Raw genomic sequence first — 23,642 nt, forward strand, 5'->3', positions numbered from 1 at the left:
AAAAGCTAATATACCAATGACAACTGTCCACCTCCCTGGATGGTGGGGGAAAACCAATGGAGCCAGAGGTATGGCAAAAGCCATGGTACTTCTTTGTACCCACCTCCAGGGTCCCATTCCCAAATCTCACTCCCACGGTTGGTAGCAGCATACTCATCCTCTTTCTCCAACATGTTTAATGGTAAGAATGGAAGCAAACAGCCGAGAACATCCAACTGTGATCCGGTGCTGATGGTACCCACCGCTTCTTCTCCTACTTCTCCAAGCAGCAGCACCTCTGCACCACCTCTGCCAGCACCAGGCAGTGCAGGATGAGCTTCCTTTCTGCAGCCAGTTCCTTCTAAAGACCTGGCCCCAGAGCTTCTGCACAAACAGATTTGACTCTTTCTGGAAACTGTTCTTGGTGACACCTCCATTTGGTACATTCTCCAGGGATCCAGATTTCAAATGGAACCTTCAATGTCTGTTTCTTTGAAGACAGGCCATTTCTCCTCAAGCCAGATTAGCAGATTGTAAAAAGACAGGAGAAGCCTCACTTTAACAGTGCATGGTGGGGAGCAGGTGGGGAGGCTTGCCCACCTTCTTCAGACATGGCCTCACTGTGCACTCAGCCTCCTTGCAGCTGTGGCTCAATGTGGCAGCTCAGTGACAGCAGATGTCCATCACGCCACAGGCCATCAGAATTCTTAGTGCTCTTCTCATCACATTCTCCTGACTCTCTCAACCTAAACATGCCAGAAAATACCAACAATTGGGTCCAAAGCAGACAGGGTCCTCTGTTTCCCTTCAGTTTCCCACTGAAGCTCCCATCAGAGCTCCTGAAAACCTACAAAGTAGGAAAAATATCACTTCTCCAGATTGTGACCCCTTTCTCTGGGTTGTTTCTTTCTGGATAGCAGGGAAGAGTTCTGGTGTCTGCCTGTGCAATAGTGAGAACATTTTCCTGGGTAAATTCTGTCCTAAAGGAAGGGTCTTGTCCATTCATGATCTGGGTGTTTATGGCAACTGAAGCCACCCAGTCCATTGGAGCCAGGCCTGGGCTCACTGAGGGGGCTCATCTTTGATATCACTCATGAATATTTACAAATGCAACTACTCACCAACCAGGGCACTGGCAATTCATTCTTCTCTTTGTAGGAAGCTGTCTAGCCATAGCCACACATGTGTCAGCATGTCAGCACCTGTCTGTAGGCATAGCTGAGAGGTGATTTTTGAGCAAGTCCTGAAGAACCAGGCAGGGCACAGACCTGCGATCCTCCATCCACAACATCCCGAGGACCTGGATACAGATGTTCTGTCACTACTTCTAAATTGGATATCTGCATGAGTTTGTCGAACAAACGGAATGCATACTGTTACAAAATTTAAACACAGCCAATAAATTAATAGGGACTGTGGTATGTGAGGACTGTGAGAAGATGCAGACAGTACCATGTGTGGTCTATACTTGTTTCTGTGTGCTTCCCGCATGGCTGGGGAGAATGCACACAGTGTGAGGACCGCAGAAAGGCAACTGGAGTGAGGACTGAAAATCCCTGGACCAGTTACTAGTTGAATAGGAAATGTTGCCTTGGTCCTTTGCTTGTGGACCTAGCGGGGGCAGTGCTGGAAACTCAGCAGTTGGGACCTAGTGTAATAGGTCACTGGGGTCATGTGTGTACCTGTACTGTGCAGCCTGCTTTGGCAGCATGAGGGAAGCAGCCTCTGCCATTGCTCACTGCTGATGAGATGATGTCTGCCTCACCACAAGCCTCTCACAACCAAGCCTGGACTGAAGAGGCCGGAAGCAAGCCAAAACACTCCTTTCCTCCTTGAAACAGTTTCTCTCGGCCACTTGTTGTAGACAAGGAAAGTCTAACAGCATCCTTGCAAAGTTTCTTAAACTTTTGTGCCTCAGTTGCCCCTTCAGGGAGTCAGTATACAGATTGAGTCAGAAAACATTTGTAAAAGGCCAGACCATTCTGGAGCAGGGTAATATATAAGGATTCCACTTCTGAGCATTTACCCAAACAAGGCCATACTAAAGCTACCAGCACAACTATGTCTATCGCAGCATTATTTACCATAGCTGAGATATGGAACCAACCCAGATATCCCTCAGTAGATGAATGGATCAAGAAAATGTGATGTGATATGTTTGTGTGTGTGTCTGTGTGTGTGTATATATAATGGAATTCTATGGTTCCATCGGAAAGAATGAAACCGCCCCATTAGTTAGGAAATGGCAAGACTTAGAAAAATTATATTAACTGAAATAAGCCAGACCCAAAGAAATATAGCTCCCATGGTTTCCCTCATTTGCAGTACTTAGTATATATCTAGGATAATTTCGTCAGATGAGCAGTTCTATAGCTATATACATGACCATAGAAGATGATGCTAGGTGAAATGAAGCCCAAGATATGGACCCAAGAGGTCTTTCTTTGTTGTAGTTTTTAATGTACTATGTGAATTTTTTGGTTTCCTTTGTATGTTCTTCCCTCTATGGTATAAACCCTGTTGTCATTGTACTTGATTTTGGTACCCTGCATCTTGTATATACATTTGTCTAATTTGGGGAGGGAAAGGGGAATAACAAAACTCTGAACCAAGGACACAGGATGACCTATTGCAACAATGATACCCAAAAGACAGTGTATTGGAAATGAACTTTACAACTGTGCTGCGGGAGAGGAGTGAGGGAAATGTGGGAGGGAAGGGACAGTAGGAGAACAACAAGGGAGTGGGTAACAATGCTTGACAAGAAATGTACTCATTCCTTACTCAAGTAACTGTAAGCCCTCTGTACAGCAGCTTTACAATAAAATAAAATTGAAAAAATTTGGAAAAGGCCAAGCCGTGCTACTCATAAGACATTGCTCCTACTGCATTTGTATAGCAGGGATTGGAGGGACAACCTCTTCTTTTTTAGACAATTTGTGTGTGTGTGTGTGTGTGTGTGTGATGGGGCTTGAACTTGGAGTGGGCACTATCCCTCAGCAATTTAGCTCAAGGTGAGCACTCTACCACTTGAGCCACAATGCCACTTCAGTTTTTCTGAGTCTCACAGAGTGTCCTGCCAGGGTTGCCTTTGAACCGCGATCCTCAGATCTCTGCCTCCTGGGTAGCTAGTATTGTAGGCGTGAGCCACCGATGCTCAGCTTTTTCTAGGAATTTTATGGGCAACCTTCATAATCACCCTGTGTCCTCATTCACTCAACTCTACTGTCCAAAGGTAAGCTAAGGAATTTTGTCCTAAGCAACAGTCATCAGTAGCTCTTAATGTGTGATGGTACGCTCCAGACATATGCCATGTTTGAGCTGAGGTGTCTCATTCTAGCTTACAAAATGGGATAAACTGGAGGGAGAGAGAAAACAACTGGAAACATGCCAAAGCATTCCTCCAAGGCACCATCAGAAGCCAGGAGTGCAGTCACAGGTTAAGACAGCTCAAAGACATTGGATATAAATACACTTTAGGTAATATAAACAGTCTGATCTATCTCAGAATGTTTATCATGTCTTCAGATATGAGGCATTGCAGAATGGCAAGATGTTTCTCACACCTCCATTTCCTCATCAGTAAAGCTGGACGTAGGGGTGCAGGCCTAGAGTCCTAGCTATTGGGGAGTTGAGGCATGAGGATCACTTGAGCCAAATAGATCAGCATCCTCCTGAGAAAACCAGTGAGAAGCCCATCTCTAAAATGAGTATACAGTCACAGTATCAGCTCCAGAGCCTGTGCTGTGGCCCTGTCTGGTCAGTGTAGGAACCTTCTCAATAAAGTTGCTTCTTTGAAAAAATAAATAAATAAAATAAAATGAGTAGGGGCTAGCTGGGAAGGTGGCTCAGTGGTAGAGCGCTTGCCTTGCATGCCTGAGGCCCTGGGTTCGATTCCCCAGCACCACATAAGCAAAAAGAAAAAAGCCGGAAGTAGCGCTGTGGCTCAAGTGGTACAGCGCTAGCCTTGAGCTGAAGAGCTGAGGGACAGCGCCCAGGCCCAGAGTTCAGGCCCCACGACCGGACCCCCAAAAACAAAAAGAAAAAAAGTAAAATGATTATACAAATAAATAGATAGATACTAAAGATTCTATTATTTGCCTTGGGAAACATGCTTCAATTCTGTAAGCAACAATTCACTTACTGGACAATGGAGGCCACACAAGCAGGACTGATTTCTAGCTCTGCTGCAGTGGGACAACTGGCCGTGTCCCTTGGGTTTTCTCTGTTGTCACCCTTGTGAAGAATGGACAAAGCCCAAAGTCTCTCTCTGTGCAGGTTTCTCACCACTTACCATCTGTCTTTGGTCTGCAGATGCACAGTCATTTGCATATACTGCTCCTCTTCTTGCTCTTCCAAAGTGGCAGACACCAGAGAAAGCTCACCCAACAAGGATACCAGCCAGGTCAGATGAAAGATGCCACCGAAGCTAGAAAGCCATACTGCTCTTCTTCCAGTGGGCCAGCGGTGGGGAATCACAAACTCTGTGAGGACTAGGAAGAAGAGAATGCCTGACAAAGAGCAGGACCCAGGTACATGGGAGAGCGCATGGACACAGGGACCTTGCATTACCAGGCGGCCAAATGTAGCCTCAAATAAGCAAGTCTCTTGTAGGTTTGAACTTCAATTTTGCTAGTAAAATGAGGCATGCTACTGGCAATAGCACACAATTCAGCTAAACAGTATGATGAAAAGATCTAGGCTTTAAATATAGGAAGTTTACATGTACTTAGGTAGACACACACATACAAACACATACATTTCACACGTGCACACGCATATACACACACACCTCTTCAATAAATGATTTAAAGTCACCCGGCAGCCAGGCACAGTGGAGCAAACCCGTAATATAAGCTACTTGGGACATGGAGACTGGAGGAGTATGCTTCAAGACCAGCAGTCTGGGAAAAAGTCAGTGAGGTTCTATATAAAAAAATAAGGACCTGGGGTCCCAGTACTTGCAGTCCGGAGTGAGGAAGGTCACTGACTGAATCTGGCACCAGGTAAATGTTCAAGACCCTTTGAAAAACTAAATTAAAAGGTGTTGAGGCATAGCTCATGTGTAGCAGGTAGAAAGTCCTGAGTTATTTTCCTCTGCCACCAAAATTGTTAAAGTCTTCTGCAAGAGGAGAACAACGATGGTTTGCTAGCTCCTAAAACCCAGAATCTTATCAATGGCACACATGAAAACGGAAACAGAGAAACAGCAACACCTTTCAGCTAGTTCAAGAGCATCAAGTTGATGGAGTGCTAAATGTTTCCTTATATCTTCACAAAAGCACACTCTGAAGCGTGTATGAATTAGAATTTCTGCTTGATCATGAAACTGACAGCCCACTCTTGTCCTTAGCCCAAATCTTAAACAGAACTAGACTTAACACTTCATATATGTTGCATTAAATTTGTCAATCAAGTCTTATGATTCTGACATTAACACTTAAATCAATGAGCATGTTCTTGAGAAATACAAAAAGAAGTTGTAGCTGAGTGCTGGTAGCTCATGTCTAGAATCTTAGCTACTTGGGACTGAGATCTGAGAACCACAGTGTGAAGTCCTTTGGGTCAGGAAAGTCTGTGACACTCCTATCTTCAGAAACCACCATAAAGCCAGAAGTGGAACTGTGGTACATGGTGGAGTGCTAGCCCTGAGAGAAAAAGCTAAGAGAGAACACACAGACCCTGAGTTCAAGCCCCAGCCTAGATACACAGAAAAATTCTAAGTAAACACACAAAAAGATTCATGGAGGCACTAGGACCTAAACGAGTATCAACCTTAGAAGCAAAATCAGCTCCCTCCAGGCTTCTCACCATCTCCTATAGTTCATCTCCTCTGAACACCTTACAGAACAGCTCCTACCACCTCCTGCCACAAACTGAATCTAACCTGGTTCTGTCACATGACTGGTGTGTGAGCTCAATGCCTGTGAGCTTCTATTGCTTTACCTGTTCTGAGGGTGGTAATTACCAATTTTACATAACCATTATGTGAGTTTCTGACACTTTCAATTGTTATCCTTCTTGTCCTAAGTCTCCTACATCATTTTCAAGCATCAGGACAATGAGGCTCCATTGTTTTGAAACTCATGAGGAGATAAAGCATCTTATCACCCATTGAGGTTAAGGATCCTAAAGATCTTCTTTCTCTAATAAAAGACACTCAGGTGGTCCTGATAACCACAAGAACATCCATCCAAACACAAGAGCAGGAATTTTCTAACAGGGTCCTCTTCTACTGTTCAGGCTCAAAGAATGATTACCAAACAATAAATGATCTAATGTACAATACATGAAATACTGTGCACCCGACCAATGTTCCTGTAACTTCCGGGACAAGGAAAGGAACAGCAGACTAAAACTGACCTGTGAAGACAAGGGACCCCTTGAGCTGTTCTTTCCCCATGACTTCTTTTTTCAGGAATGCAAATTCCTCCATCAAGAGTTCTCTGTGGTCTTCCTGCAGGACTTTTCCTATCATGACAAAAATGGGTTACATAAGCCAATTAGCAGTACTGGGTACAGCTGCACATCTTGAGAGGCTGTGTCAGCCTCAGGACAGGGCAGGACTCATGTCCCTTACAAATATTTCTCTTAGTCAGGTCCCACTGTCTCACTACGGTAATCCAAGCTACTCAGTTGGCTGAGATTTGAGGCCTGTGCTCCAAAGCCAGCCTGGGCAGGAAAGTCAGTGAGACTCTCCTCTCCAATTAACTGCCAAAAAGATGGAAATGGAGCTGTGGTAGAGCAGTAGACTTGAGACACAAAAGCTCAAAGACAACATTCAGGGACTGGGTTCAATCCCCAGGACCAGCACAGAAACATATACTATCCTAGTCAGGTGTCTAAGCTGACCTAGACCACACCTGAACACACCTCCTTCTACGTGCCAGCTGAAGCAGACTCCAGGTCAAAGCTGAAAACAAATAAAACTCTTAAGAAAGCAGAATGGTAGCCACCTGTCTCCACACACACCAGGAAACTGCAGAGTTGCCTGAGAGCCCACAAGTGATTAATTTGTGTTTTAGAAAGGATTCAGTGCCTGCCACAAACACACACACACACACACACACACATGACTTGAAGGAAGGCGTTAGACAGACTAGAGGAAGAGATAATGTATGACTCTATTAAAACTCAAGGAACAAATAAAATAAAATAAAATAAAACTGAAGGAACAATGATTCACCAATGATCGTGTCTTCAGGGTCACTGAGGAGAACATTATTTATAACTCAAATCTTCAGTTGTACCAGTAAGATGTTAACAGTTTTTGATGTATGGTGGCATTTTCATATCTAGGTATGATGCTTTCCTGTATGTAAAACAAACAGGCTCAGAGGTTGCCTAGACTTACATGAATATCTAGAATAAAATAGAACACACAGATTTGAGGATCATGTTTCAAAAGCCAGCTGGGGCATGAAAAGCTGTGAGACTCTTATCTCCAATTAACCACCAGAAAACCAAAAGTAGAGTGCTATCCTTGAGCTCAGTGACAGCACCGAGGCCTTGAGTTCAAGCCACACGACTGACAAAAAATAATAAAATAAAAATTGTATCCAGTCGAAGAATGGCAATGCCTCTGATTTACATGCCAGGTTTCTCACAACTCCTTGGTTAAGGCATCTGGGTGGGCTTGGGGGGGATTCCCGGCCAACGCACCAAATGTAAAGCTGAATTTGGAAATCCTTACCCAAAAGACCACCAGAGACCGTCACCAATGTAAAAGCAAAGGAGTCTTTATTGCAAGCTCGAGCTTGGTCCCCCCATGCACATGGCAGCAGCCCATGATGCTAAGAGGCCCCGAGCCCAGGGTTACAACACTTTTTATACATTTTTTAGGGAAGGCAGGGGCTTTGCATACATCATAACTTCTTGTAACAAATGACTACAAACCGCGGGAAAATCATAAAACAACTCTATAGTATGATTGGCGCACTACAAAGCGGGAAAGGACCAGAAACAAATTGTCGGTTAGATCCAGGGGGCTGACGTACTTTAAACTGTGTTGGCTTGCACCACAGGGGAGTCTCAAGAGGATAGGTGCTCAACTGCAGGGTGTCTGGTTTAGATAATGGTCACCAGACCCTAGGAGGAGCTGCTCTGGAGTTGCAGATATCGTAATTCCAGGCAATGGGGCTGAAGTGGGTCAAGGGTTAAGTTGCAGAACTGAGATGGGGGTCTTAGTGAAATGGAGTTGCTTAGGTTCCTCAATGCAAGAAGGCCCAGACCTGCTTTTTCACAGCTTTTATAATACACAGTGAGCAAACTTGGGAATTTCATTTAGGCCTACACTTGATTGGTTGACAATACCCTTACACATGATTGTTTAACACTTGATACTGTAGACATAGCAACTGCAGACATAGCACTTTGTTGGTGCAATCTGGCTGATCTTGCTTCCAGTTTGAAATGCAAGGGATCTTTGTTCTGCTTATCCTAGGTTCTTTCCACCTATTCCCTTTTCCATGGTGATTGGCTGACTTGTCCTGTGGTTATCAGCAAGCTCTAGCCTTTTCTGAGACTCAAGGACTACCTTAAGATTAGAGTTACTGTCTGGCTCTTCAATACCAAAGGAAAATAGTAATTTCTTCCTAAAAAAAAAAATTGTATCCGGTCTATTCATAGTGAAGCTGTCTTGGGTGAAGAACACTGACTACCCATTCAACACTGCTAGCTGCAGCAGATCCCAACGTGTCATGTTCCCCTCCTTTCTTAGCTATCCTGCAACAGGGTAAAATAAAACTGCTCCAAAGCATTATGAAGGCCAGCATGTAGATGCCCAGGTCCCGTCCTTCCCAGATCATACCTGAGATGTACTTAAGGAAGCTGAACATCCAGGAGGATGTGGAGGTTCTGGAGCAGTTTGGCAACCTTAGTATGTGAGCAATCTCTAAGACATGTTCAAGCAAAGATAACCATGACCTCCACTGACACTACTATTTTTCCAATACATGCCAGGCATTCTGCTTCAGGTGAAAAGTGGCAGGGAGGGAAAAATATGGAGGGAAAATATAATGCCTGGTCAATATTTGCACAATGATGTTCATTGTGGCATTGTTCATAATCACCGAGAGATAGAAACAAACGCTCCTCACTATGTGAATGCCTAAACAAAACTATGATGTATACACAGAATGGGATAGTACTCAACAAGAAGGAAGTCTCAACATTTGCCACAACATGAGTGATTACAGAGGAGGAAAAGCTAGTCCCAAGAGACAAGCAGTGTAATGACAATAAATATGATTAAAGTAGTCAAACTCTTAGAAAGAAAAAGGTGAATGCTGGTGACCAGGGGCTGGGCAGAGTGAATGGTGGGAGTTGTTCAATGGCAAGTTTCAGTCAGGCAGAATGAAAAAAGTTCTACAGGTCTGTTGCAGAACTGTACAAAGGTGGCCAATATCACCAAATACCATACTTTAAAATGTTCATCGTGATACATTTCATGTTCTTCTTTTTAGATGTCATGGTTTGAATTCGGAGCCTCATGCTCACTCAGCATGCTCAAGTCTTGCTCTTGGTGGTTCTTTTAGAAATGAAGTCTCATAGATATTTTTACCTGGGTTGACTTGGAACTGTAATACTCTGTATTTTGGCTTCCTGAGTAGGCAGGATTATAGGCATGAGCCACTGGCACCCCAGCTATGTTGCTTTAAAATACATGCATGCACACACACAGACACACACAAACACATACACACGCTAAAGAATTTTAAGCTGGGCTACTGTGGCTCATACCCGTAATGCTAGCTACTAAGGAGCTGAGATCTGTGGATCCCAGTTCGAAGCCAGCCCAGGAAGGAAAGTCAGTGAGACTTTTGTCTTCAATCAAATCACAGAAAAAGCTAGAAGTGGTGAGGTAACTCAAGTGGTAGCCTGATAGGCTTGAGAAAATGGAGCTCAGGGACAGCACCTAGGCCCAGAGTTCAAGAGTTCAGGACTGGCAAAAAGAAAAAAAAAGAAAGAAAAAAGAAAGAAAACAGGGAGAAAAAAAGAATTTAAAAACCAAATAATTTTCTGACCCAGTGAAGGACATAGCCCTCAGCAGAATTCAGCAGAAAGCACCTCCAGGAAGCTCACACACATTAGGGTTTTGCAAATAAAACATAAAGTTGCCTAAAACCTACTGGATACTATTGATCATTTCTATTAAAATTTTAATTAGTAAGTAATTTTTTAAAGCTATCATTACTGGAAAGTTACTTTTGTGCTGATTTTTGGGCCTTTTTTCATGGACTCTTCTTAGTGACTTTCTTTGACAAGCACCTCATCTCAGTTATATATTGCTGCATGAAAACAATCCTAAAAGGCAGCAGTTCAAACAATACCAATAGTTTTAGTCGACTTATGAGAGGGCCAGGATTGGTCTGTGTTCAAGCAGAGTCAACTGAACAAGGGCTTACTGGATGATTCACTTGCAAGACTGTCATTCACATGGCCAGGAATGGTCCCAGGCATTTACCAAGAGCTCAGCCAGGCCTGCAGGCCCCAGGCCTCAATGACTCCCACATGAGTGTGGGCTTCCTCAAGCATGGATGCTGGATTCTAAGAGAAATACATGTAGATGCTTAGCATTTTGATCATGTAACTTTGCAAGGAATATAGTAATCAATTCCACTATAGTCTGTCAGTCAGTCAAGGCTGTCATAACATATCCCTGGAAGACCAAAGAGAAGACACATAAACCCTACACCTCGAGTGAGAGGAGTAAAAAGGGAGCAGTGTGTCTATCTTTGGAAAAATTCAATATGCTACAGAATTCTTGATATCATCTCCATTTGGAAGATGGGGAAGCTGAACCTAGACAGACACAGTTTTCTAGAGACCCTGAGTTTAGGACTGTTGAGAAAAAGATTCATATGATCGGTGAGCATATTTTTTTCCTTGTCTGGTCTGTAAAAATTTGACTTGCTTTTTGATAATTATCAAAGGCACTTCAACAAGCACCTTCACAGTCTGCACGTCTCAGCATGGAGGAGAACAAATTCTGTGCATGGCTGCAGCTGTGTAAATACTGAGGAGGGAGTTTGAGTCTTCTTCCACTGTGATCACTACCTGAGGATTCTGGCCCTGGCACCTTATCAGCTGCCTGGCAACACCTCAGTTAAGAGACAGGTGCCAGTGGCTCACACCTATAATTCTAGCTAATAAAGAGACTAAGATCTGAGGATCCCAATTTGAAGCCAGTCCACACAGGAAAATCTGAGTCTTATCTCCAGTCAGTCACCATATAGCTAGAAGTGAAGGCATGACTCGAGGGGTAGAGCAACAGCCATGAACAAAAAAGCTAAGGGACAGCATCCAGGCTCTGACTTCAAACCTCAATATTGCCACAACATCAAAATCTCAAGAGAAAACTAGGTTAATGGAGAAGAGAGAAGTACTGAGTACTTACAAGCAGCACTTTCAAGTCAGGGAAGTGTTAGAAGAGTGCTGTGACTGTGCTGTGCGAGGTGTCAATAATTTCCAGGGCTTTAATTTACTGTTGGGGTGGATTGTTTTGTTTTAATTGATTTCTAATAAAAGGAAAATTGTGCTGTTGTTGTTTTTATCCATTACTAGTTGTTGCAAGGAAGAAATCTGATAGTGTGTGACCACACTGAGAAACAATTCAGCAAACTTAAGATTTCCTTGTGTATTAAAATGTAGGGGTTAGGGGCTGGGAAGTTGGCTCAGTGGTAGAGTGCTTGCCTTGCATGCATGACGCCCTGGGTTTGATTGCTCAGCACCACATAAACAGAAAAAGCTGGAAGTGGCGCTGTCGCTCAAGAGGTAGAGCACTAGCCTTGAACTGAAGAGCTGAGGGACAGTGCCCAGGCCCAGAGTTCAGGCCCCACAACCGACCAAAACAATAAATATATAAAAAAAGGTAGGGGTCAGTATCATTACTTCATATCATTAATAATTGCACACTGTTGGCTAGATGCAGGAAAGCCCGTCTGTCATCCACATATGAGTATGCTAAAATCTTCATATCATGTATTTCGCTCATCATTTATGGAATTTAGACCAAAGTCTCTCAAACTATGTGGCTTGTCCTTATAGGCATCTACCCTTGCACAAAATGTTTCAGTCATTGCTCTAAAACTGAATGCAGGAAGACAATCACATTTCCATTTACTTCTCACTGGAAAACTAGGCTGTTTCCATTTCCTCCCGCACAGCTAAAGCAGAGTGAACCTTTTCAAACAAAATTCTTGTGCAGAGTGCAAGATAAAACCCTTGAAACTTTTACCAAGTTCCAGGCACTACATTATGTCCTGGAATTTCTGCACCTTGCTCCCAGTCATCTTACCAGCAGCCCTGAGGCATGCGCTCTGGTTTCACCCATTAAATAGGAGGAAGGAGAGCATTCAGGTCAGGGAGGGCAAAGCACATGGACCGGCACACTGGCTGGGTCCCCATCAGGCTAGGATCTGTCATCTAGACAGATCACAGGGGAAACCACATAGGCCAAGTTCACAGTCACAAGATGGACAAACTGCCTCCTAGAAAGGCAGGAGCAATTTTACCCTGCAGAGCTATCCTGGCGTGGCCAACAGCAGGACAGCAGTTTTATTAGGCTTTGAGCCAAGGACAAACACATTTTATATATGATCATCTAGGCACAGGGGTGCATTTGCCATCCAGCTTATAAAACCCTTCCCATGATTGAGCCCTTGCTATTCTCCTTGCAAATAAAGGTTTTTTTTTTCCTTTTGTCACTAGTTTGGTGTTATTTTATTAATGCAAGCCCTACAACCCTACATCCATTGTCTAGCAAGACCACTGGGGGCTGTGGCAAACATAATGCTAAGTGCACTATGCCAAAGGTACTTTCCATAGCCACACATTTCCCAGGCACCTTGGCACTTGCCACTACTTCAAGGAACACAAGTAGAATGTAGGCCCCAGGTTGGCAATGCCCCTAAACAGCCCCATTCGCACTACATCAATATTTTGGGGTCACTTATATTGGATAAAACTCATAAGAGGACACTGATTGGATCAAACCAGTAATGGATTCACTCATGTTAATAAATAAGCTATTAAATCCAAGAAGGAACTCTTAGTCTGTCCTGGTAGCCTGACTTCAGTTAATGGCAGAAGGACAGACAGTTCATTAGAATAAGGTAAAACATAACTAATTAGAAAATTGCTGTCACCAACTAGAACCTGTCAATATCTAATTTTGACTTGTGTCTAATCTGGCAGGCCCCAAGTTCTCCTAACTTGTTTGTGTCTCTGAGCTAACAATGCTGTTTTCTTTTGTTTTGTTTTGTTTTTAACTGCTCTGTAGTATACTCTGCTGAATTTGATTAGTCTAAGAGGATATTGTTTTCCTCTTAACATTTTGAAACAGCATTTATCCTTAACTAGGTAACTAAAGACAGCAATGTCTTCCAAGAATGAACCACTCAAGTCCCACTAGTCTCTTGGCATGTCTGAGTCCAAATTACCTAGCTAATTTGGCATCTTTTGTTCCTGTTTCCAACCAAGCCATCCAGTGTGCCCACTGGGCTGTGACAGTCTTAGAATTTCAGAGCTGGAATCTCCTAATATCAGGGCATAAGCAGGACCCAGAATTCCTAGCCACTGTCTTCCTTAGGCCTAAATATACACTCTGCACCAGGCTTAGCTGTCTACTGAGGAGGCAGAGTGAGAGGCTGAGTTGAACAATTCCTCCAAACAGTTTAAAATCCAGAGTTGTCTGCAAAGGAGCACAGATGTTCTGATCTCTGACAACAGCCAGAATTTGTTGCCAACAAATCAGCCCATTGGAAGAAAAAAACAAACACAAAATACCAGATCTATGTTACTCTGTTTCTGCCTGACCTAGCATCAATTTTGTGATCTCCTAGGACACACACACTTGGCGATTACCAGCTAGAAAGGCTCAATGTCACTAGCACCCTTCAGAAACCTCTGTACTCCAGCCAACAACCTTATCAAAATATCACGGTTCATTTGGGTCACCCGCCAGATACGATAAATCTTTCCCTACGAGGATTCTCTCCACATATCAAAGCAGAGAACACTTGAGCCTGGAGAGTCTCCATCAGAATCAAGACTTCTGAACTCTAGGCTGATTGGAAGCTGACCTCAATTCACCACCTGGCTTCTTCGGGATTTGAATCTGAAGCCAATGAATGAAGCAGCACCAACGGTAGGAGGAGAAAGTTTAAGTCTGTCTCAAAACCGGGCACTGTGATGGATCTTCTGAATATTCTCCCAACAGGCAGTGATGGAAATGGCCAGGTATCACAACTTCTGCAGGAGAGAGCTAGCCAGGGGATTAAGTCACTTTCATTGGCCAAAACTGACCTAGTGCTTGGAGTTTGCAAATATACTATGGGGTTTAACTACAAGGAGCAGGACCAGAAGTGATGGGTGGGTGGGTCAGTCCTGAGTGAGACCAGGAAGCCATTGTACCCTCCCCAAATACAGACAAGGAGTGCCTCTGTCCCCATCCAAGTGGTAACCTTTAAAATATGCAGTTTGCAACCCGAGTGCATTGTACAACTAAGATATGTGTGGCCTTGTCAGACTGGTAAGCTCTGATGCTTAGGACATCTGACCAATGAGGTGAAAGCCAGGTGTAGCCAGAGTAGAGCAGCCCACCTTGATGCCAGCATCAGATTCATCTTCAGCCCCAACCACCATCACCATGCAAGCAAAACAGGATTTATTGATTATTGATGACACTGGTAATGTCCAGAGAAATAAATGCAATGAAGAAACATGGCTGTCTTATTCATCAACGTCTTATTCAGCCCTGAAAGAACCTTATTTCTAAATCTCCACAGGGAATTTATTCAACACGCTGGATATTATTGGCTTAATTCATCAGGTTGGTTTTTAATTTTACATGTGCTTTACTTTGGCCTGGGGGGTCTAACACAAGTCAGAACACATGTGTGGCATCAATGTGGAAGCTCATGTGGCTCTTGGCAAGAACAGATAACACTTTTAGGGAATCTGGTTTTGTTAGGAAGCAGTTGCTTTTCACTGGCTTGCCACATTCCTGTGGCTGTTCTAACAGTTGAACAGGCACATAAGCAAAAGAGGCAAGCGACAGTCACCTTCCTACTCAGGAGAGGGTCTTAGAACATGTTCACTAATTGTCAAGTAGTGTGTTCTGTACTGCAAGATGTCCCATTGAAAGAACTTGCCAAATCCAAGGATGCTTTGAGTTCCTTTGTGGGCTTGCTATGAACACTTGGAAATTTGTACACTTTTCTACTTATAATTCATAGGAAAGGGAGGCTACAGGTATGTGTTGAATGTTCCTATCTTGCGGAGGAAGAACAGGAGATTTTCAAGCACTACCTACTTTAGAGTCTCAATCCTATGACACTGAAAAAGGATCCAGGTCTGACTCTTCCTGACTCCAGGCTCTCTGCCCCACACTGATGATGTCTTTCGCCATGACAGGACATTTCCTAAGAATATGCAAGAGGAAAACCCTCAAGACTTCCCTTCAGTAACATATGACATGATTTCATCTGCCATTCCCTTAAGACACCAGTGGTTCATGCCAGTAATCCCAACCACTCAGGATGCTGAGATAATAGGATCACGATTCAAAGCCAGGCTGAGCCAAAAAGTTCATGAAACTCTTACCTCCACTTAGCCAGCAAAAGATCAAAAGTAGAGCTGTAGTTCAAGTGGTAGAGAACCAGTCTTGAGCGAAAAAACTAAGCAAGAGCAGGAGGCCCGGAGTTCAAACCCCAGTAATGGCACACAGACATACACACACACAAAAAGACATTCCTCTGGGGCTGGGAAGGTGGCTCAGTGGTAGAGCGTTTGCCTTGCATGTCTGAGGCCCTAGGTTTGATTCCTCAGCACCACATAAGAAAAAAGAAAAAAGCCAGAAGTGTCACTGTAGCTCAAGTGGTAGAGTGTTACCCTTGAGCTGAAGAGCTGAGGGACAACGCCCAGGCCCAGAGTTCAGGCCCCATGACCCGACCCAAGGAAAAAAAAAAAAAAAAAGACATTCCTCTTACAACCCATGGCAAACTGCACATATGACTAATCTATGACATACCTAACCTGTAAAGGCTCACCTTCCCCTCTGAAACTAAAGAAACTCACAGTTATCAATTTGTCAAACCTCTCTTCTTAATCTTCCTATGTATTTCATTGTAGCTCTTTCCTCAGATATAAAGGTCTGCTATTGCTACAATCCACAAAGCCATGTAGAGGGGAATCATTCTTTCCTGGAAGTGCCCTCCTTGGGATTTACCCCAAGAATCCTGCAAATGAAGCTGAAAGATGGGGATCAGATTGCCTTCCCTTCCTCTTCCTAAAGGTGTGAGGGCCTGTACCTGAGAGTGGCTGCATTCATAATCAGTGAAACTCCCTCTCTTATGTTTCTCATGCCTGTCCCCCTGCCTCCTCAGAAGCATTGGGAGATGACAGTCTGAGAGCTCTGCAAGGTGGTGATCTAGGATACTTGGGGGATACCCCTGGAGCAGGGAGTTCCCAGTGACAATGTAGACTAAGGCCCCTTGAGGAGAGACAGAGCATACTGTCAAAGGTCAGCCCTGGGGACCGTGCTGGACCAGCAGCTTCCATGTACCAGCTCCTCTGGGGATAAAAAAAGACTGAGGGTGGGCTATCATTGCTTTGTTGGCTTTCTCTACCTTTCCAGCTAGCATTGAGCATCTGGAAAGCTCAGAACCATTTGTACAAGGGGCTCAAAGCCTCTTGCATCATTTTATTTATTTATTTATTTTGCCAGTCCTGGGGCTTGAACTCAGAGCCTGGGCACTGTCCCTGAGCTTCTTTTGCTCATGGCTAGTGCTCTATCACTTGAGCCATAGTATTTTCTGTTTATGTGGTACTGAGGAATTGAACCCAAGGCTTAATACATACTAGGCAAGCACTCTACCACTAAGCCACATTCCCAGCCCTCTTCCATGGCTTTAGTACTAACCATTTTTCTTATGTCTTCATCTTCCTGTGTCAAAGTTGCTATGCATGCATCTTTTTACTAGTCCTTGGTCATTCATGGGCAAAAATGCACTAGACAGACTGGAAAACTGACAGCTGCGCAGATTGCCCAGGACCCTCTCATTCAGCCCCGGAAGCACTGACTGGTCTGTACGAGAACAAATGACACACTCTCCAAGAATAGGTTGATATAAGCATTGGGGTAAAGCATTGACAATTTGGGTATTTTAGTAAGAGGGCCAAGAGTTTAGGTATCTGCCAGAGAGTTGAGGGGATTTATAAACTTGGGGCTATAGCACTGCTTACCAAGGCTGAGAAATGTACAGAGATAATTTTCAAGCAGAAGTCTCATATACAATCTCTCTTCTAATTGGTGTCTGAGGTCAAGGCTATTACTATGAGATCAAAAGAACCACTTCCATCTGGGGACCTCTCAGGACATTTGGCTTTCAACTTCCTAAAGCATAATGCATCCTAAAAGTAGTGGCTATTGTTGCTCATTGATCTTAATCGTATTCTATTATTCACTTGTCTTTGGTTACAAAATAGGAACCATTTTGGAATCTTCAACAGCTTGTTCATTTACTTAAAAAGTACTGACTTTTTAAGCCATGTTGGTCCTACCCACTGCTAGAAATGAGGAAAATAAAGTTGAAAGGTAAAGGCAAGCCCTCCCTCTCCAGGATGCCCAGCGAAAGCACACATTTCCCACCTCCCCAGACTTGCTTTCTTTGTCAATTCAGCCTGCTCTAGCAGCTTACTGAAGCCTACATGGCTGAAACAACAGAGGATTCTTTCTCTCTACTCCTGAGTCTGGAAGTTGGAGATGGAGGGGTAGTGTGCTTGGAAGGTTGAAGACTGACAACAGCCTATATGAAGTTATGAGGGACCAGGACGAGAATTCTTGTGTCCTCTCTATAGGCACTTGCGGAGTAACTCATCACAACTTCATTTTCCACCAGTGAACACCAAGAACGGAGGGAACGTCACTTCCTTCCTGCATTCTAACAGAGATGCATCAGTTAGGAGTACTGGGTATTGGTGATGCACACCTGTAATCCTAACCACTCAGGAGGCTGAGATCTGAGACTCATGGTTCAAAGTCAGACCAGGCAGGAAAGCCTATGAGACTCTTATCTTAAAATAATAACTAAAAAGGTGGAAGTGAAACTGAAGCTCAAGAGGTAAAGTACTAGTGTTGAACAAAAAACCCAAAAACAGTACTCAACCCCACGACCAGCAGCCAAAAAAATAAAAAGAGGAGGAAAAGGGAAGTGTAAATAAAAACAAATCCATTGGAATAACTATGTGAAATTATTCATGTGTCTTTCTGGGTTTGGGGCTTGGGGATTTGTGGCAGTACTGGGACTTGAACTCAGCACCTCACACTCTGCTGCAGAGCTTTTCCATTCAAGGCTGGCATTTTATCACTTGAGCCACAGATCCACTTCTGGCAGTTTCTTAGCTAACAGGAAATAAGGGTCTCATGAACTTTCCTTACCAGGATTGCTTGGAACTAAGATCCTCAGATCTCAGCCCTCTAAGTAGCTAGGATTACAGACAGGAGCTACAGTGAGTGCCTGTCCCAAAGCCTTTCTAATCTTCTAACAAAAGCACCTCCCTATTGAAGCACAATCCAGAGAACTGCAGGCCATCTTTCCATTCAACTCTGCCTCTGTCGGGATCTACCACCTTCTATGAGTTCACTCTCTGAACTATGAACTTTTCTTTTCTTTTTTTTTCTTTGTGTCCGGTCGTGGGGCCTGAACTCTGGGCCTGGGCACTGTCCCTCAGCTCTTCAGCTCAAGGATAGCACTCTACCACTAAAGCCACAGAACCACTTCCAGCTTTTTTCTTTTTGCTTATGTGGTGCTGAGGAATCGAACCCAGGGCCTCAAGCATGCAAGGCAAGCGCTCTACCACTGAGCCACCTTCCCAGCCCTGAACTTTTCTTAAATGAAATAGGAGTACTAATAGTTAAAAGGCTGCAGTGAGGATTAAATGAGATAGGCTGACTCCCTCACTGAGCACCCTTCTTTGCAGTGAATGCTCCAAATGCAACTGTCACCATCACCAACACTGAGGTTTCAAGCTATGTCCTATCCAGCCTCTGCACCAGCTCAGGCCCCACACAGGCTCTGCAGTGCATCAGTGCTGCCCAGGCCTTTTCTTGACCCAATTATACTTCCTATATCTCTTAAAATCACTGCAACTTAGTCTCATCTGAAGCAAGAACATCAGTCCATCACAAGTCTGCTGTGCTCACTATGCTTCATCAAATATGGGTTAAAAGAAACAAACAAACCACCATTGAAGTATTCCTTAAAAGCCAGCAGGAACATCTCACACATTTCTTCCACATTCTGCAAACTGTTCACTCAGCATCCTCATCCAGAATCCTATCCCTAAAAAGTCTGTAGCTTCCTTCTGGAAAAATCACAAGCCAACCTCTGCAAACTCTCCCCTGAGCCTCCTAAGGCTGTGGAGAGAGGTTCAGAACAACAGGGGATGTCTTTGGAAATGATCTTCAAACCACTGACTGTCTAGAGTGTAACCTCGACAGCTCCCCACCCCCAGGCCTAGGTGTTAGCTCTGATGGCAGCCTGGAAGGTTCTAGAACCTTAGCAAGAAGGGCTCAGTGGAAGGAAGTCAGGTCACTGGAGACTTGTCTAAGGGATGGTGGGACCCCACCCCTTCGTGTTCCTCTCTTTTTGCCTCCCGGCCACCATAAAGTAGGCAGCTTTGCTCCATCCTGTGCTTCCACCATGAGGACTTGCTTTGCCACAAGGTCCAAAGACAAAGGGCTGAGACACCATGACCCATCTCTCTGAAACCCAAATAAACCTTTCTTCCTTAGAGTTTGGCCGTCCTGGGTGTTCAGTCCCAGTGACAAAAGCTGACAAACAGGTATGGAGCCGACCCTATGGCTTTCCTAAGTCAGACTGACACCCAGACTGCTCCTGTCAAGAATGTTAACCTATGTACTTTGGTGAAATCAAATGGCTTGTCTCCATGGTCAACTTTTTTGCAGTTCAGTTGAGAGAAGAATAAGAACTCTCTGTAATGAGCTGTATTCCCTGAGAGAGGAGAAAAAGTTTTCTTTGGTGGTGCTAGGGTTTGAACTCAGGCCTCCCATTTGCTAAACAAGTGCTCAGGTTATTGAGTCACTTCAACAGTTGCTTGATGCAGTGGGTTTTGTGGGGGAGGGGGTTGGGGGGTTGCTGTTTTTTGGTTTCTATTTTTGTCAGTTGTGGAGCTTGAACTGTGGGCCTGGATGTTGTCTTTGTGTTTTTCAGCTCAAGGTGAGCACTCTACCACTTAAGCCATAGCTCCATTTCCAGTTTTCTGCTGGTTCATCGGAGATAAGAGTCTCATGGGCTTTCCTGCCTGGGCTGGCTTTGAACTATGATCCTCAGATCTCGGCCTCCTGTGTAAAGAGGATTACAGGCATGAGCCACCAGCACCAGGCTGCAGTGTTTATTTTCAAGGTGAGGTCTCAATTTATGCCCCAATCAATGTAGACTGTGATCCTCCTATTGGCGCTTCCATTCAGGGATGATAGGCATGGACTGCCAAGCCCAGTGATTGATTGAGTGGGTCTCAAGAACTTTTATGCCCAGGCTGGCCTCAAAGTACCATCCTCCAATCTGCACCTCCCGAGTAGCTAGGATCACAGGCTGGAGCCACAACATCTGGCTGAGGAGCGCTTCATAAAGATATAAGTTGGGCTAAGATTTTTCCCAAGTTCTGGAATTGACAAAAATCATGCAATAGATATGATGGTCCTGGCCAAGAATGAGAGGCCCAGCCTCCTTCCAGGAAAAGCTCAGAGCCCAGTCACATCCATAAGAAACAGCAGCAGCCACTACACCATAGGATGGCAGCAACCTGCACAGACTATGAATCATAGCTCACACCCACAGAGACCCTCCTTTCTATGGGGCAAATGGAAAGCCACTGCTGACATGGGGGAAAGTAAGCATCATTAAAATGACCTAACATGAAATTTGAAAAATCTGCTATGGACTCCAAAAGCTCAGCCCTTTCATGGAAAAAAAAGCTGTTACTCACACATGTGTGTGAATGCATCTATGCATGAATACATCTGTGTTTGCATGTATTGGGGCATGTGTGTATAAATACATATATATGCATTTGTGAGTGTGTATATGTGTGGGCATTGTAAGCATGTGTGTATGCATGTATCTGTGTGTGCCTGTGCATATATGTGTGTGAGAGCATGTACCTGTGAAGTCATGCATATGTATATGAGCATGTGTATGCATGTGTGTGCATGCATTTCAGAATGTGTATGTGCATGTGCACATGTGTGTGCGGCTGTGTGGTCATATATGCATGCATCCATGTTTGTGTGTGCATGTGTGTGCACACATATGCATATGTTTAAGGAAACAGAGCCCACAGTTCCCTTTGGAAGAGAAGAGTTCATATTCCAGATGTGATTAATCCTGTAAGCCTCTTCCTCTAAGGACACATCCCAGGGAAAAAAGAAGCAGGTCAGAGGCACAAAGCAGTCCATAAAATAATAAGATTCTAAAGCTAAAATTGCCCCTAGTAAGACAGGAAAAAAAAGTGAGTGATGACTTTTGGCATCTGTCCCCAGATACTAAAATTGTGTAAATGTGAAAGTATAACTTCAGAGGAGCTGTCCATACTCAGGACAATGAGGGCTGCTCTGCAGCCACTTAGCAGCTCTGGGTAAGGGGACACCGGGTCCACACAGGGAGAGGACACCCCAGTGAACAAGCAGGGACATGCTGCAAAGCCCAGGGCTCCCACCTCCTCTGCACAACCACCAGGGCCCCTGGCCCACACGGGATGTACCCGTCCTCATACAAGTCCCCAAGTCCACATACAGCCTAAAAGATGAAATCAACGCAAAGGAAAGGCAAATTACCAACACCTCAAACCACACGCTTGCCACACTTTTACATTTTCACCAACTCAAAGACTCCACAGAAAAAAGCAGCGCAATTCACCGCGGAGGGCGGAGGTGGCCGGTGGCCAGGCCTTCTCCCTGGGCCCTCGGTGCGTGAGCTCAGTCTGGGCGCGGGCTGTGGCCGTTCCCTCTGTGTGAGGTGGGGACGTGGGGAAGTCGGGCCCCGCCCTCGGCGCGGTGGGCGGCGGTTGGGGGCGCGAGCGCCGGCGCGGGTGGCCGGCGGTTGGAGGGAGTTGGCTGGGAAGCGCGCGGTGCTTTGCGCAGGTGCAGACGGAGGCTGCGGCCGGCCGGCCGGCGGGAGGAAGAGTTGGTGAGAGCCGCGGCGCCTCCCGACTCGCAGAGTGAGTGCGAGCGGAGTGGCAGCGGAGCCGGGGACCGGCGGGGAGCAGCGATTCGCCGCCCGCCTGGCCGGGCCGCCGAGCCGCGGGGCCTCAGTGCACTGCGCGGGGGGGTCGTCGGGCTCCATTTGCCGGAGATTCCCACACCCCCTTCCCCGGCCGCCGCCGCCGGGGAGGTTCGTAGTTTTCTGGCCCGCACCGCGCGGGGTCGCTGACCTCCGGCCGGCGAGGAGGGGAGAGGGCTCCCGGGGCCGGCCGGGAGGGGAGAGGGCTCCCGGGGCCGGCCGGGAGGGGAGAGGACTCCCAGGGCCGGCGGGGAGGGGAGAGGGCTCCCGGGGCCGGACGGGAGGGGAGAGGACTCCCGGGGCCGGCGGGGAGGGGCCTGGACCGGGTGTCGGCGTGGAGGGCTCCGGGGTGCGCGGGAGGGGACCGGCGTGGGGCGGTGGGGATGGCGGGCAGGGGGCTCCAGGGCGGACGGGGAGGGGGTCGGAGCCGGGCAGGGGCCGGGTGATCAGCGGAGAGGGCGCCCGGGCCGGTGCGGTATCCCGGGACGCCTCAGGGCCGGAGACCCCAGCGAGACGTGTGGACCGAGACCGGCTCGCGGGGCGTCGTGACGGCAGAGTCCGCAGCTGCAGCAGCTGCTCCGGGACGCGGCTGGCGGGGGCTGGACCGCGCTCGTGGTTGTGTGTAGCCGAGAAGCTCCCCGGGAGCGCTTATGGGACCGGCCGCGGTGGATGAGGCCGAGGAGGCACAGGGGGCGCCGTGGACAGCTGCGATCCCCGCAAACTCCCGCTCCTGGGGATGCGTCGGGGCCCCTCTGGGGTCCGGGCTGGAGGCGTGGACCCGCCATGCACCCCGCAGGACGAGGCAGTAGTGCCAGGGGATTCGAGCCCGAGCGGAGAGCATGGCCCGGTGGCCCTGGGACGGTTTCCAGGGCTGAGGGAGTAATGCCTCCTGTCCCGGGCTGAGCATGGGGCCGGGAAAGTCGGGGGCCTGGAAAGTCGGGAGCCGCGGGTGGGAGCGTGAGGCCAGTGCAAGTGTGGCTGAGGGCGTCTCCCCTCCCACTGATCCTGTCTGTCCAGGGGCCCCTTGAAGATGGCCAGGAGGGTCAGGAGCCTTTGATTTCAGAAGCAGCCTGGCTTATTGCCAAAGGGCCTTCCTCCAGCAGGGCAGGTTTCTAGAGGAAAACACCTTAAAATGTTTACACACTGGATGGATTCCGCCTTTACTTATGGAGCACCTTAGTAGGTGCTTCTTAAATGTCTGTTGACTGACTGCAGAGATGCACACTTCATGGGCCAACCTTATGTCACCTCGGTATAGTTACCTGAGGGAACAAAGTGCAGCCACAGAGGTTTCCTTTCTTATAAAAATCTTTAATGAAAATAGCTATTTACAGAGCAGATAATAAAACAGATGCTTCT

At 46.1% G+C, this 23,642-nt stretch overlaps 1 pseudogene; it reads right to left on the reverse strand.

The window, feature by feature from the left end:
• Window positions 1-111: 111 nt before the first annotated feature.
• Window positions 112-22,346, reverse strand: LOC122112120 (annotated as a pseudogene).
• Between the last annotated feature and the right edge of the window lie 1,296 nt (window positions 22,347-23,642).

Source organism: Dipodomys spectabilis, unplaced genomic scaffold, assembly GCF_019054845.1.
Source record: "Dipodomys spectabilis isolate Male_0828 unplaced genomic scaffold, ASM1905484v1 ptg000092l, whole genome shotgun sequence".
Lineage (NCBI taxonomy): Eukaryota > Metazoa > Chordata > Mammalia > Rodentia > Heteromyidae > Dipodomys > Dipodomys spectabilis.